At 44.2% G+C, this 13,276-nt stretch overlaps 1 protein-coding gene across 5 annotated transcripts in view; it reads right to left on the bottom strand.

Moving 5' to 3' along the window:
• The window catches only part of LOC141049628 (cyclic AMP-dependent transcription factor ATF-7-like), a 110,439-nt gene that overhangs the window by 24,771 nt on the left and 72,392 nt on the right, over positions 1 to 13,276 (bottom strand). The window lies entirely within an intron of this gene.

The following is a 13,276-nucleotide window of genomic DNA, read 5'->3' on the forward strand; positions in this document are numbered from 1 at the left end:
GGAAAAAAACCACAATCTTCGCTATGCAATGAGACACACAGATTGGATAGCGCGTGGGTTACGAGTCTACTGAAGGATTCACACAGCGCCCACCGCAGCTACCACTGAACACAAGGTTACATCATACGGGCGACTCCTCGAGTGCAATTAGGACACTTCTATTAGCATTACAGGGAAGAGGAGCCTTCAGGCGCATTTACACTGAATGCTCATCGAGAAATGCTGGCTTCCCAATAATCAGGCCATGTAAATAGGCTGCTGATCACCTGACGAACAAGCAAAAATGCTTGTTCGTCGGGTGAAATGATTTTTTTGGGTTGCCTAATAGATCATCGTTCTTGACAGCACATTCCACTGTGTACGTAGGACTCGAGATGCGGTGAACAATGGCTGCCTATGTGCACTGAGCGATCTATAAGACTACTCTTCTTTGTATGCATCTGAAGTGCGGTCTACCTGTGTAAACAGGCTATAAAACAACTGCTAAGCGGCACACATGCTGCAAGTTGGCAGCGTGCAATGTAAATGCGCCTGTAGGGCCAGGGGCAGATTTGGTGTGGGTAATTGCTCCGCTACTCTAACAATATGTGCACATGTAGAGTATTCATCCCAGATTTGTCTGCAGACACGTCTTGTGTTTTTTTCCCCCTTTCTTTTGAATGGGACGGAAAAAAAAATGTAAAACCGCAGCAGATTTAAAAAAAACAAAAAAAGATTTTGTCCAAATATGTAAGGAAAAAATAAGTAGCACATGCATGAGATCTCAGAAATATTCAATTTGCTGGTGCTGTAAAACGCTGCATTTTTTTCCAGCGGCAAAAACGTGCTGAGAAAAACAGGACAAATATGGAGGAGTGTATGAGCAAGCCCTAAGACTATATGCACACATTACATTTCATATTTGAAACAGTGTGTTGGTAGGAAAAAAGCTGCGTAAAATACTTGCGTTATTTGCATACACTTTTTCCCCATTCAAGTGGTGACAAATGCTGCCAAAACCTTGGAAGTAATGACATGGAGCACTTGTGAAAAAACACTGAGGCTGTGTGCACACGTTGCGATTTTTAAGTGTTTTTGCCACGATTTTCGCTGCGAAAACGTTTTAAAAAACACATACAGAACACACTCCATGCATTCCTATGGCATTCCGCACATGCTGTGCTAATGCTGCGATTTTTTCCGCGGCGGAATCACATCGCGGAAAAAAACGCAGCACGCTCATTCTTTTTGCGGAATTGCCGCAATTCTGAAAAGAATTGCCGCGATTCCACACCCATAGGAATGCATGAGATCCGCTTACTTCTCGCATGTGGCTATGCCCACCATGCGCAAAGTGAGCGGCTCATGTGCGGATGGTACCCACAGCCTGGAGGAGAGGAGACTGTCCTCCAGGCCCTGGGTACCATATCCCTGTAAAAAAAAAGAACTAAAAAAATTGGGTTATATTCACCTTCCGGCGTCCCGCGCAGCCTTCCCGGGCGTCAGTGATGCTCCCGTTCCCAGTAATGCCTTGCGAGACCTTTGATGACGTTGCGGTCTCGCAATAATGTAGCGGTCCCTATTCCTCGCAAGACCGCTACAGCATCGCGAGACCGCGACGTCATCAAAGGCCTCGCAAGGCATTACTGGGAACGGGAGCATCGCTGGGGCCTGGGAAGGCTGCGCGGGACGCAAAGAAGGTGAATATAACCCGATTTTTTATTTTTTTTAAATTATTTTTAACATTAGATCTTTTTACTACTGATGCCACATAGGCAGCCTCAATAGTAAAAAGTTGGTCACACTAGTCAAATACTATGTTTGACGAGTGTGACCAACCTGTCAATCCGTTCTCCAAGCGATGCTTTAAATCGCTTGAAAAGTGCTTGAATTTCGCACGCGAAAATCACGGGGAAAACGTCCAAAAATCGCACAAAAAGCCGCAAAAAAAACGCACGTTTTTCCTGGGAAGAAGTGCGTTTTTTTCCTGCATACGTGGTCACGTAGCCTGAAGGTTTAAATCTGTAAGGAAAAAAATGAGCAACATAGGCATGAGATTTCAAAAAGTTCATTCACTTTGCTGGCACAATAAAACACTGCGTGTTTTTTTCCCCTGACGATAAAAATGTAATATGTGAACAAGCTGCAGTTGAAATTCACCGCAGTGAAATTCTCCCGCTGATCTCGCCTCTGCACCGTGCGACTTTCTCACGGTGCTAGTGGGGATCTCACCGAGGTCACCGCAGTTCAGCCTGGCTGGGAACGCAACCTCATTCACCAGGGGGTTCTCAGCTGGGACGGTCGCATCTTGGCACCGTTCAGGTTGAAAATTATTTCTCCCCCAGACATGGATTACAGCGTGGGACAGGACGACGGAGAGGTGAGGGATATTGTTGTTTCATTATTTTTGGTTTATTACAGGAGAACGAGGGCTTCAGTGGAATTAGGCAAGGTCGTAAGTATGGTTTAATTAAGATCATTAAAGGAGTCTGTCATTTTTTCAATTTAAGGATTTTATTTTTGGTATGTGTTTTTATACAATGTGACTATGGGGTTAGTAATGGGGGTGTCTTATTGACGCCTCTCCATCACTAACCTCGGGGCTTGATGTCACCTGACAATACAAAGGTGACATCAACCCAACAAATATGAACCCCACTTGCCACTGCTACAGGGCAAGTTGGAAGAGCGACGCTAAGTGCCAGAATGTGCCTTTTCTGGGGCGGCTGAGAGCTGATGTTTTTTGCCTGGAGGGGCAGTATACATGGCCCCTTCTTTGGCTATTAACATCAGCCTGCAGCTGTCTGCATAGCCTTTGCTGGTTATTAAATATAGGGGGATCCTACATCACTTTTGGGGGGGAGGGTCCCCCATTTTAATAACCAGTAAAGGCTAAAGCATACAGTTGTGAGCTGATATTAATAGCCTGGGAAGCTCCATGGGTATTATCTCCTTCCCAGGCTATAAACATCTGCCCCCAGCCGTCGGCTTTCCCTCTGCTGGTTAAGAAAATTATGCGGGAGCCCACACCATTTTTTTCAGAAAAATCTTTCATTAATTAAATACATGTATAGTAATTTGCACACACTGTAATATTTCTATTTGTCACAGACATCTGTATATCTACCTATACGATATGTATTCACTGTATGTAATCCATCTCTTCTATCCTGTCGGCTCCTGCAGTGATTTTACACTATGCGGCATGTGAATTGCCAGCTTTTCTTCTATGATATATATATATATATATATATATATCAAAAAAAGGACAGCACTACCAAAATTAAATAGTTGGTGCAAAACCTATTCAGCAGTGTCCAAACAGCCAAATTAACAAAAGTAAAAAAATAGGCAGCACTCAAATTAAATGTGAAAAAAAGTGGATACTTTACTGATCCTCAAGTGGCAACGTTTCAACGGTGACCCGTCTTTATCAAGCCAAAAATACACCAAAAACGCACCTAAACATATGTTTTTGCCGCAGCTTCTTTCTTGCCAAGAAATGAGGTTTTCCTGCAGAAAAAAACACAGCAAAAACGCCCAGTGTGAACATATCCTTCCTATTGCTGCAGCAGAATTTGACATGCTGGGGATCAGTTCAATATCTGCAGAATGTGGATTAGGTTCATTCAGATCTCATCCACTTTGCTACTAATGGGCTCCACTTGGACTTTTGGTCCTCAAACTCAAGTGAAAAATGAGATGCAATTCTGTCCCTAAAACATCCAGTGAATGTACCAACTGGAGATGAATGGCTGCGAAACTGGGCAGTGTGCGGCTGCAGATAAATATTACAAATCTGTTGAAGGGAGGAAAGGAAAATTTGCTCAACAATTCTACAGATCTTTTGTGATCGGTCAGCTGGACGAATGATGTGACCACCTTTAACTTAAATATGGAATGCTAAAAACAGATAGAAGAAGCAAAGTTGCACAGCTGAGTCACACTGATAAGTTGGGAGGGGGATTGTAAAAAAAAAAAAAAAAAAAAGAAATTATGGGGAGTTCTTCTAACAGCTGAGAAATGCATTCCAGCAGCCAGAAAAAGTGAATAAAGGGCACCGCACCCCCTCTAGTCCCGTGCTTTTAGTGCCAAAACAACCTCAGGAAAAATAGGCCCCTGGAAGCTGTGTCCAAGCCTGGCACGCACAGCCTGCGGAAACATGAGAGCTATGGGATTACTGCGCACATACAATCACACAACCATGTTCCTCCACTTCCTCTCGGCTGAAGGAGAGCGAGCATATGTGTGCAGCGAGGGGGGAGGCAGCTGGGGAAACGAGGAAAAATGCCTGATAGGACATTATATGTGATCATCATCCATTATACAATGAGAATTAGGAGAGGAGCCTAATGCAAGGCGCAGGCGATCACCAAATGAGGAATTGCGGGGTGGAGGGGCTTAACCCCCTAAGGAAAAGGACAAGTTTGGACCTAAGGACCACAGGAATGTTTCTTTTCCTCTTGGCATCCTAATATTTTCACATCCATTCGCTTGTGAGACATGTTGATTTTGGCACGTTTTACTCACTTTAGGCTTCATTTTTAGGGTATAAATTGTATTACTATCGTATTTCTTGCTAGTTTTGTACATGAGTAGTTACTGCTATGGGGACACTGAACATTGACTATCACGCCATGTCAATTACATTAACTTGTGATAAAATGAGAAACACCACCTTACTGGGGCTTAGCCCTTCTAAGGGAAGATTCAACGCTCTTTAAATGGTCACTACCGTCCCATTAACACACTTTGCATAAATCAGTAGTTCTGCTGAATCTAAGAAACACTGTAAATAAAATGTCTTATTAGAAAAAACTCCTCCTGTCTCCACATAAATGCCACTTCTTTCCCTCCCCCATTTTTGAACTCCCCTTACACCCACTATAAAAAAAAAAATTTCCAATCTGCTTTGACGAAAGCAAGACGTGGGCTGTCAGCGCAGTGAGGTGCCAGGTTACAGGGTCTTTTACACTCTGGGGTGGGGAAGGAGGAGAGAGGAGCAGAGTGGGTAAACAAGAGGCGGCAGTACAGTGAGTGATTTAGCATAGCAGAGCTGGATTCACATCCACACCACTCAGTACCGCTGTATAAATGACATGCATGTTGTTTCTCTTACTTCTGAACGTGTCCCTAAAATAGAAATAAAATCAGGAATCTGTTTCTGTGTACTGAGCATAAGAGACTGTAAAGCGTTGCGGAATAAGTTGGCGCTATATAAAAATAAAGATTATTATTAAGAGACATCACAGCAGCTAATCTCCACCCAACAGGAATCTCAAAGTGAAAGATAGAGCTTGCAGAGGAGAAAGCTGGTGATAAATGCAGAATACAAGTCATAATAGCCAGAAATGGTGCTATTCCTCATGTAAGCACATGACCGCGTATCACGAAAAGTTACCTGAAATGACAGATAGGCCACGTTCACACACTCAGCATTTGTAATCCAAATTCAGGAGTGGAACAATTAGAGGAACAGTATAATAGAAACATGTGCTCCATTTCTGCATTTTTCACCCCTCCTGGTTTGGATTTAAAAAACTGATGCAAGATACTGACCAAATACTGAGCGTGAGAACGAGGCCTTACAATTCCTTGTTGCGGGGAGGCACACTTGTGTGTAGTCTGGTTACACTTATTTGGTGACAGCAGGGGGCATGTTATAAAAAGGAAAGACTCTGTGCATCAGTGGGTATGAATCAGAGGACTACCGGCGTAACCGAGACATGGCCACCAAAAGGATAACTGTGACTCATCTAGTCTGTGAACTGTATCCCCCGGCACTTCTAGTCCCACGCAGTCAGACGAGATAATTTGCCTAAATAAGAATAACGATCCTCTTTAGAGAAGTGGCGTCGAGCGCGCCCCTGTACAATAGACCAGGCTTATATAACGCTGGAGTATAGTACTCGTCACATCGTGCCACAACAAATCACATAATTGACTGGAAGTATGCAGAATTTCATTGTGTTCCATAAACATCTTGGCAAACGTATCTGTAGTTTAACTTAAACCAACTGTTTAAAAAAAGAAAAAAAAAAAGTATTCTACAAGCACAGTATGTAGGTATGGACTGACATGACGATTCTTGCCATTTGTGATGAGTCATTACACATGTGGGGCTGCGGAGTATGTGCACAATAGCTAAAGCACAAGACGGCTGTGGGAAGTCCCTACTTGGAAGAAGGGAGCCTTGAGACTAATGGTGCATCTTCACCAGCGGACAATTATTTTATGGGAATAGTCACCCCCAATTATCCAACGGTGTCCGCAATCTGTCGGCGGAGTGAAGCAGCGCTCATCTGTCGGGTGATCGGATTGGTTATATCGGCATAAAAATGATGGGCAGCACATCACCCTGTGTACATAGACGTGCCAGATACTGCTGTTTTTTTTTTTTTTTTACATGCATGGTCTTCAGCCTTGCCACAGGGAGGGGGCGATGCACCAAGAAACGCACAGATTAAAAAAATAAAAAATTCAATGCAAAATGGACATGCATTTTCATGACATCACATCCACTTTGCTTGCACTGCTAAACATAAGCTATCAATAACACTGCTCCAGAGCAGAGAGGCAGTGGAAGACACTGAGATACCTATTCATCCTGGGTGATCTAATTCACCTATCAATAAAAGCTGAAATTTGCTGCAAGTGCCAGTGCACCTATCAGTGCACTTGAAGTCTATGACTTATAGCTTCGTGATAGACGGCAGTGAGCAGTAATGACATAACGCAGCAGCTCGTGTGTGTGCCCGTTTTCAATCAAGGGGTGAAAGTATCACAAGCGGGAGAAGCAAAAAGCAGCAATGGACTGCAAGTGCCCATCATCGCACTTTCAGACCTAATTTGCACATCAATAAAATCCAAATCTTTCATAATATTTTATACTACATTTTAAAGTTAGAGTGATGTCTGCCACATTCTTTATAAAGAGGCGCACACAGTTGGGTGCAGTTTTCGACAAAGTCAGAAAAGAGACTGACTACACCTCACACGTGGAGAAGCAGACGGGCAACAAAATTTGTGACATTTTCAGTTGTAAAACTTTTGGAGAGCATGGTGCCAACACTGAAACTTTTGAACACTTTTATACAGTTTTGGGTTAAATTAATCCCCATAAAGTTGAAACTGTTTGATAAACTTGGTCTCCGGCATCCTCCTGCTAGGACCAACGAGTTGGCTAGTCTTTACGTAATCTTGGCAATTTCCTTCCAGCGCCACAATGGGGTGGTGCACTTTTTCTTTATTTTAACTAATGTGTTGGGGGTGGGGTTTCATGATTTTGTGGCACTTGCTTATATAAGTATTACAGGTTCTGCTCCTTGTCTGTGCCGCCTTCCTCACAGACTACACAGCGCTCCTGTACTCAAAATGGCTACTACTGGTGGAGCAAGTGACCGGACCTGTTATCTGGAAAACTCCGTTCAAGTTTCTGGCCATATCTAGTAGCAGAGCCACAAAACAATGCAACTATTGAAATCAACAAGTTGCCTGTGTCTTGAAGAAAAGGACAAGTCCTTCAAGGTGAGATAGGCTCTCTGTAACCGCTCTCAACTCTGGCCAAGAGATAAGGATCCCGAAGAGGGGACCCCTTTATAGCTTTGGCTTTAAAGAGGATCTGTCACACAAGTACAATCTGCATTATTTTGTGACTCTGCTACTAGATATGGCCACAACCTGGAATGGGGCTTTCCAGATTTAGAAAACCACTTTCCCCCAGCTAGAATTTGCTTTTTAAAAAAAATAAAAAAAAAATAAACAAACCTTGTGTTACTCATCCTCCCCAGGTCCGGCGGTGAGTGTCCACGCGATCTCTTACTGCAGGCCAACATCATTTGGACAGCTTTCAGTTAATTAGTGAGCTCATGAACAACTCGTGCTGTCAACTCATGCAGAGCACAGTTACTGGCTGCAGCGGTGCTGACGAGACCTCAGCCGCTGCAGACAATAACGGAACCTAGGAGCAGCGGTGGCGAGGAACCACTGGATTGGAGAGACTTGAAGACAACTAGCGGTGACACTGCTGTTGTAATTCATGTTCTTCCATCCACAGAATTGCAGTAACATGATTACTGGGACGACTAGTCTGGGAGAAACCAAAGCCCTCTCTCGACTAGTCTGAAAGTACTGAAAATGGATTTTTAACATTCTCCCACTTACACTGTGTACAGGGGGCTTGTTAGCCAGGGTGTTACCATAGCAAATAAACACATGCTAGAAATTGGGTCGTCAGGATTGACAAATGTATCGAAAAACCTACACTACATGGGAGGAGATAGGCAGGATGTTCTCTACACCGCGCCATGGTTTACAGGTCACTGACTCCAGCACACATACACATGCAGCTAATCCCCAGGAGTACAGAAATGTTCTCACTCTCTGCAAAACCTGTTTGTTATCCGCTTGCTGCGGTCTATGGGGAGGGATCAGCATCTACCTGGCTTTGGATCAGATGAAAGGTGCCCAGGATCTGACGAGGCTTGTCCAACATCTCATGCAGCAGCGATGAGATTAAAGTCAGGATTTCTATTCATCAAACACAAAGGATCATTCGTCCAACAGAGAATGTACCGCAGAAGAGCCTTACTACATGAGGATCGCTCCCCGATGTTGCAGATGAAGGTTACATAGGAAAAGTGTCCTAATCCCTTAAAGAAACAGGCAATTTTCGTTTTTGTGTTTCCATTATTTCCTCCCCTTTCTCAAATAGCTGTAACTTTATCTTTTCGTTGACACAGACGTACGACGGCTTGTTTTTCACGGGACAAGGCATAGTTTTGAAAGACTCCATTCACGGTACCATGTAATGTAGGGAAAAATATAAAAGGTGAGGTAAAATGGTGAAGTATAAAATACTAGTCCTCCATTTTTTTTTGGTTTTTATGGTGCAAATTGGGCAGTAAAAAATGACCAGGGATCAGGATTCTTCAGGAGAGTATGATTACGGCAATACCAAAAAATTGGTTTCTATCACTATTTTCTGAGACCTGCAAATTTTTTTTTCTTCCATTGATGTTGCCATGCGAGGGCTTGTCTTTTTTGCTTGATGAGCTGTAGTTTTTACTGGTGCCATTTTGGGGTAAATACAAGGTTTTCAGTGTATATTACTGCATTTTTTGTGAGTTCTAGTGATCAAAAACCCCGCACCATTTTGGAGTTTTGATTTTTTTTTTTCTTCTTTTCTATAGACTTGAAAGGGAACCTGTTACCAAAGGGAAAAAAAATAATATTAACCTGCAGATATGGGGTTAAGAGAGTTATCAACCTGCCCAATGCCTGCACTTTGAGCCCCGCTGCGTGAGAAAATTAACTTTATTCCTCTCGGCTGTGCTCCGGTTTTAGTTATGGGGGCGCTGCCGATTCAGTCACCGGTGACTGAAACCGTGCCACCGGCCCTGACGGACAGTCGGCCCTAATGTAGGGTGAGGGTCAGTCAGGGCCAGGGGCACGGTTACAGCCATCACTCTGTAGACTCACACAGAGAACGGAGACCGATCCTGCACCAGCGCCATCCACGTAACGGAAACCTGAATGCTGCTGGTGGGGAATAAAGTTCATTTTCTCCCCAAAATTTCAGCCAAGTGCAGGCATCGGGCACGTTAATAACTATGTTAGTAGCATTTTCTCTGTTTACAGGCTCCCTTAAAACAACTTCATACTTTGTTACATTGGGCATTTAGGACCATGGTTCTACCAAATATGTTTATTTAATTATTTTTCATTGAGGAATACATATATCAGTGTACAGTAAAAAAAACAAAAAAAAAAAAAAACACAGTCAATGAAGCCCAGCCAACACGGCAGCAACAGTAGCATGCTGGTAACAAACCCTTATCCTGCAATGGCATCACTGTGGGACTGCTGGGAGCCCAGGAGAGAAGCCCAGGTGGGAGTGGGCAGCTCAGTGCTAGCCCCGTCGCTGCTGTTAGAGGTGAATGCTGGCTGTGTAACACAGGCGGCATCTGCCTTGTGTGGGGTGGGCTCAGATCCTGAACCCGCTCTACACACACTGACCTGCTCCATAATGTACATGTACCTGATGTAGCGCTAAAGGGTTAGGATGTTTAGTCTGAAAATTATGATTTTAATTGAATAAAGTGACTTTAAAGGGAACCAGTCAGCATTGTTTTTGCCCCTAAACCGCCACCATGATGTTTCTAAACATGATCCCATATCAGAGTCACAGAAACCACATTAGAAAATCCCACAGGCTGCAAGTACATAACACAGAGGTGTCCAGATCAGTCAACGCTCCCATACCGACCCTCCAGTCCGAGTGCTGGTGGCAGTGCCAGGTTTTCCTGCGAGTCTCTCGCAAGTGAGTATGAGCCCTAAGTGTGACACGGTTGGTCTTTCATTGGACAGACCAGACCAGTTCATGCTGAAATTTTTTTCTACATGTCTGTAAAATCATTGTGTGCAGTGGAACGTAGGTTACATTTGGTCCATGTACGGCCTAACGTCCACACGGACAGAACATGGACCGAAACAACACTCATCTGAGGCCTAAGGAGAAAATGATTGTTTTATTCTAAAATGACCACTGTGAGTGGTGGCCCACCAGTAAGAACACTACAGATACAAGCAGTAAGTGGTTAGGGTACACGGGCAATCTCCGTGCGGGAGCAAGTGCACCAATGATCACTCTTTTCCCCCCATTGGAATTTTGTCAGAGACAACAAATTCTAATTCCCTTTTTGTGATCTTTGAGCAGAATCAACAGACAGTGTAACCTGAGATGTAGAGGAAAAGGTCAGATACCGGTGGCGCTGATAAAACATACACATGCTAAGAATATTGTCACCTCAACCTGTTAAAAGAGAGGGGCGCAGAGCAGACGCATGACGGACAGAGCACGGGGATGTCTCCTCCTACAAGCGACATGTTGGGGGAGCGGAGGAATATACACAACGAGCCGCTCGTCAGTTTGATAGCGAATCTAGACCCAGGCCGAATTCTCCACTGTATGTAGTGACATTGCTGTGCTTCCTACAGCCCCCGGGATGCTAGCAAAAGTCACATAACGTGTATGTGTGAAACTCGTAATGTGACAGACGCCAGAATAAAAAAAGTGCAAGTGTAGAGGGTTTGTAAGAGAAGGAATCTGAGATATGTACAATATGTCCATTCTGCAGCTTTTGCGCTAACACATTCTTGACTTGTAAATGAAACACCCATTCTAAAAATTTTGTATTTTTGTACTTGCTAAACTTTACAATTAGACATTGCCTTAAAGGGAATCTGTCCCCAGGTTTGTCCTCATCGGAGAGCAGCATAATGTAGGCAAACAGAACCTGATTTCAACTATGTATCACTAAGATTACTGGTTGCAGCCGTTCTGACACAAGCTTTTACATTTAAAATGAAGCAGAGCTGAGAAAGCTAACCCCGCCCCCACCACACAGCTAACCCCGCCCACCACCAGCCTCTCTGTATACATAGTCAATAGACAGGGAGCTTCTTATCATGGGAGGGGGTGTCGCTGGGCTAGTGTAGTCCCACAATAATAATCTCTTAGTGATGATAAATCCTTCACAGTTAGTAAACAACAGCAGGCACTGTGACAAGTGACATCCTTGAATTCGGTGTCTAAGCCTCTATCTCCTGCTGTCTTCAGATTACATAGCAAAAATCTGCTAACACATTCCCTTTAAAGGGGGTATTCAGCTTTCACTGGCAGTCCCAAAATCAACAAGCAGAGTGGAGGTCGAGCATGCGCTCCTCTGTACAACCCAGATATCTGGATCACTGGAGGTCGCAGCAGGTGAATAGCAAGTTATCTCCTTTCGTATGGAAAATGAATAACTTTCAATTGTGGGACTACCCCTTTAACAGGGTATCCTCTCCAAAAATATCAGTACACGGCTACTAATGATAGTGGGGAAGCCCCAACCCCACTCACCTAATTTTTCCCTGCACAGCCACATCCCTGACCCCTCTGCTGTGCGGGGCACTGTGGCGGACCCCGATCACCTGCATAGAGTTCTGTTGCAGTTCCCCATGGACAGTGGATAGGTGGGCACCACTGAGTGGGGAATAACCAAGAAGGGGCGCAGTGCTGGATTAGATCAATTGCCCTTTTATTCTCAATTTGGGTGAGGTCCCAGAGATGAGACCCCCAAAAATCAAAGTAATGACAGATATTTTCAACATTTAATCACTATTACATAGCAACACAGCTTGAAAAAGGGTTGTGCCCACCTTTCCTGGAGAAATCCTGGGGGCTGGAAATGCTTGGGGCCCGGCAAGACCTCTCCAGACTAGAGACAACTAAACCTGCCTCATACAACAATGATGTCAATGTCGCCAGCCATGAAGTGAAGAGTCTGTTGCCTGGTAAGAGCATGTAAACTTTTCTTGCTCATCTTATTCTGAAGTGTCCTGTCGGGGATGATCAGTGAGTTTTCAGCCTGGGGGACGTGACACCACACAGTACAATCTATGACGTGTCATGCCCTAGGTGACGGCACAGTGTCTGTGATCCAGCACAGAGGAACAATTCACACCAGCTCTCATTTACCTGACTTTTTTTCTCTCTGCTTCCAACCCTTTTTAGATGAATGATGAAACAATGGAAAAAAAATAAAGTGTATTTTAGTGCTTCAGTCATTATTTATAGTAGTATTTAAAAATTACAACTTGATTGACTGCCATACACACATACTCAACTTTCCTTTGCACAAGTCTGGTGATATATGCCTTTTTTTGCCAATTTCCACAGCCTAAGTGAGAACTTACAGATCGGTGAGTGTGACTGCTGGGACCAGAGAACTTTTATCCCCGTTGCTAAATACTGCAGCCGGTCAGAAGCCTGATGGCCGCTCCATTCATTCTCTAGGTGCTGCTGGAAGAGTCGAGGGCAGTACTTCACTGAAGGGAGCAGGGGCCGGGCATGTGCACCGACTCTCTTCTAATGAGGATAAAAGCCGCCCCTGCTGCTGATCGGTGCGGGCCTCAGCGGTCAGACTCCCACCCATTAACAAGTAATCCCCAATCTTTTGGATAGGTGATAAAGGGGTTGTCTGGTGAAAACAAGTTAATGGCAATTCCCATGAGTTATGATCTCACTGATTAGTTTCGTCCAGAAGAGCGGATATTAGCACAAGGGACCATGTTAGGGGTGTTCTTCGGAGCACAAGGTGAAAAAGTTAGAAAGATTTAATAGTGTTTCTTAGAAGTCGAAACTTCCCATGTCTCTGGTAATGTGGTGGAATTATTAGGCTCCCCCAGAGGTTTTACAGCGCAGAGATTGGATTTATCCAAGGTGGCTCCTCTAAGCAGTAACGGGTTACAG

Source organism: Dendrobates tinctorius, unplaced genomic scaffold (genome assembly GCF_039654945.1).
Source record: "Dendrobates tinctorius isolate UK_male_01 unplaced genomic scaffold, ASM3965494v1 ptg000145l, whole genome shotgun sequence".
Classification (NCBI taxonomy): Eukaryota; Metazoa; Chordata; class Amphibia; order Anura; family Dendrobatidae; genus Dendrobates; species Dendrobates tinctorius.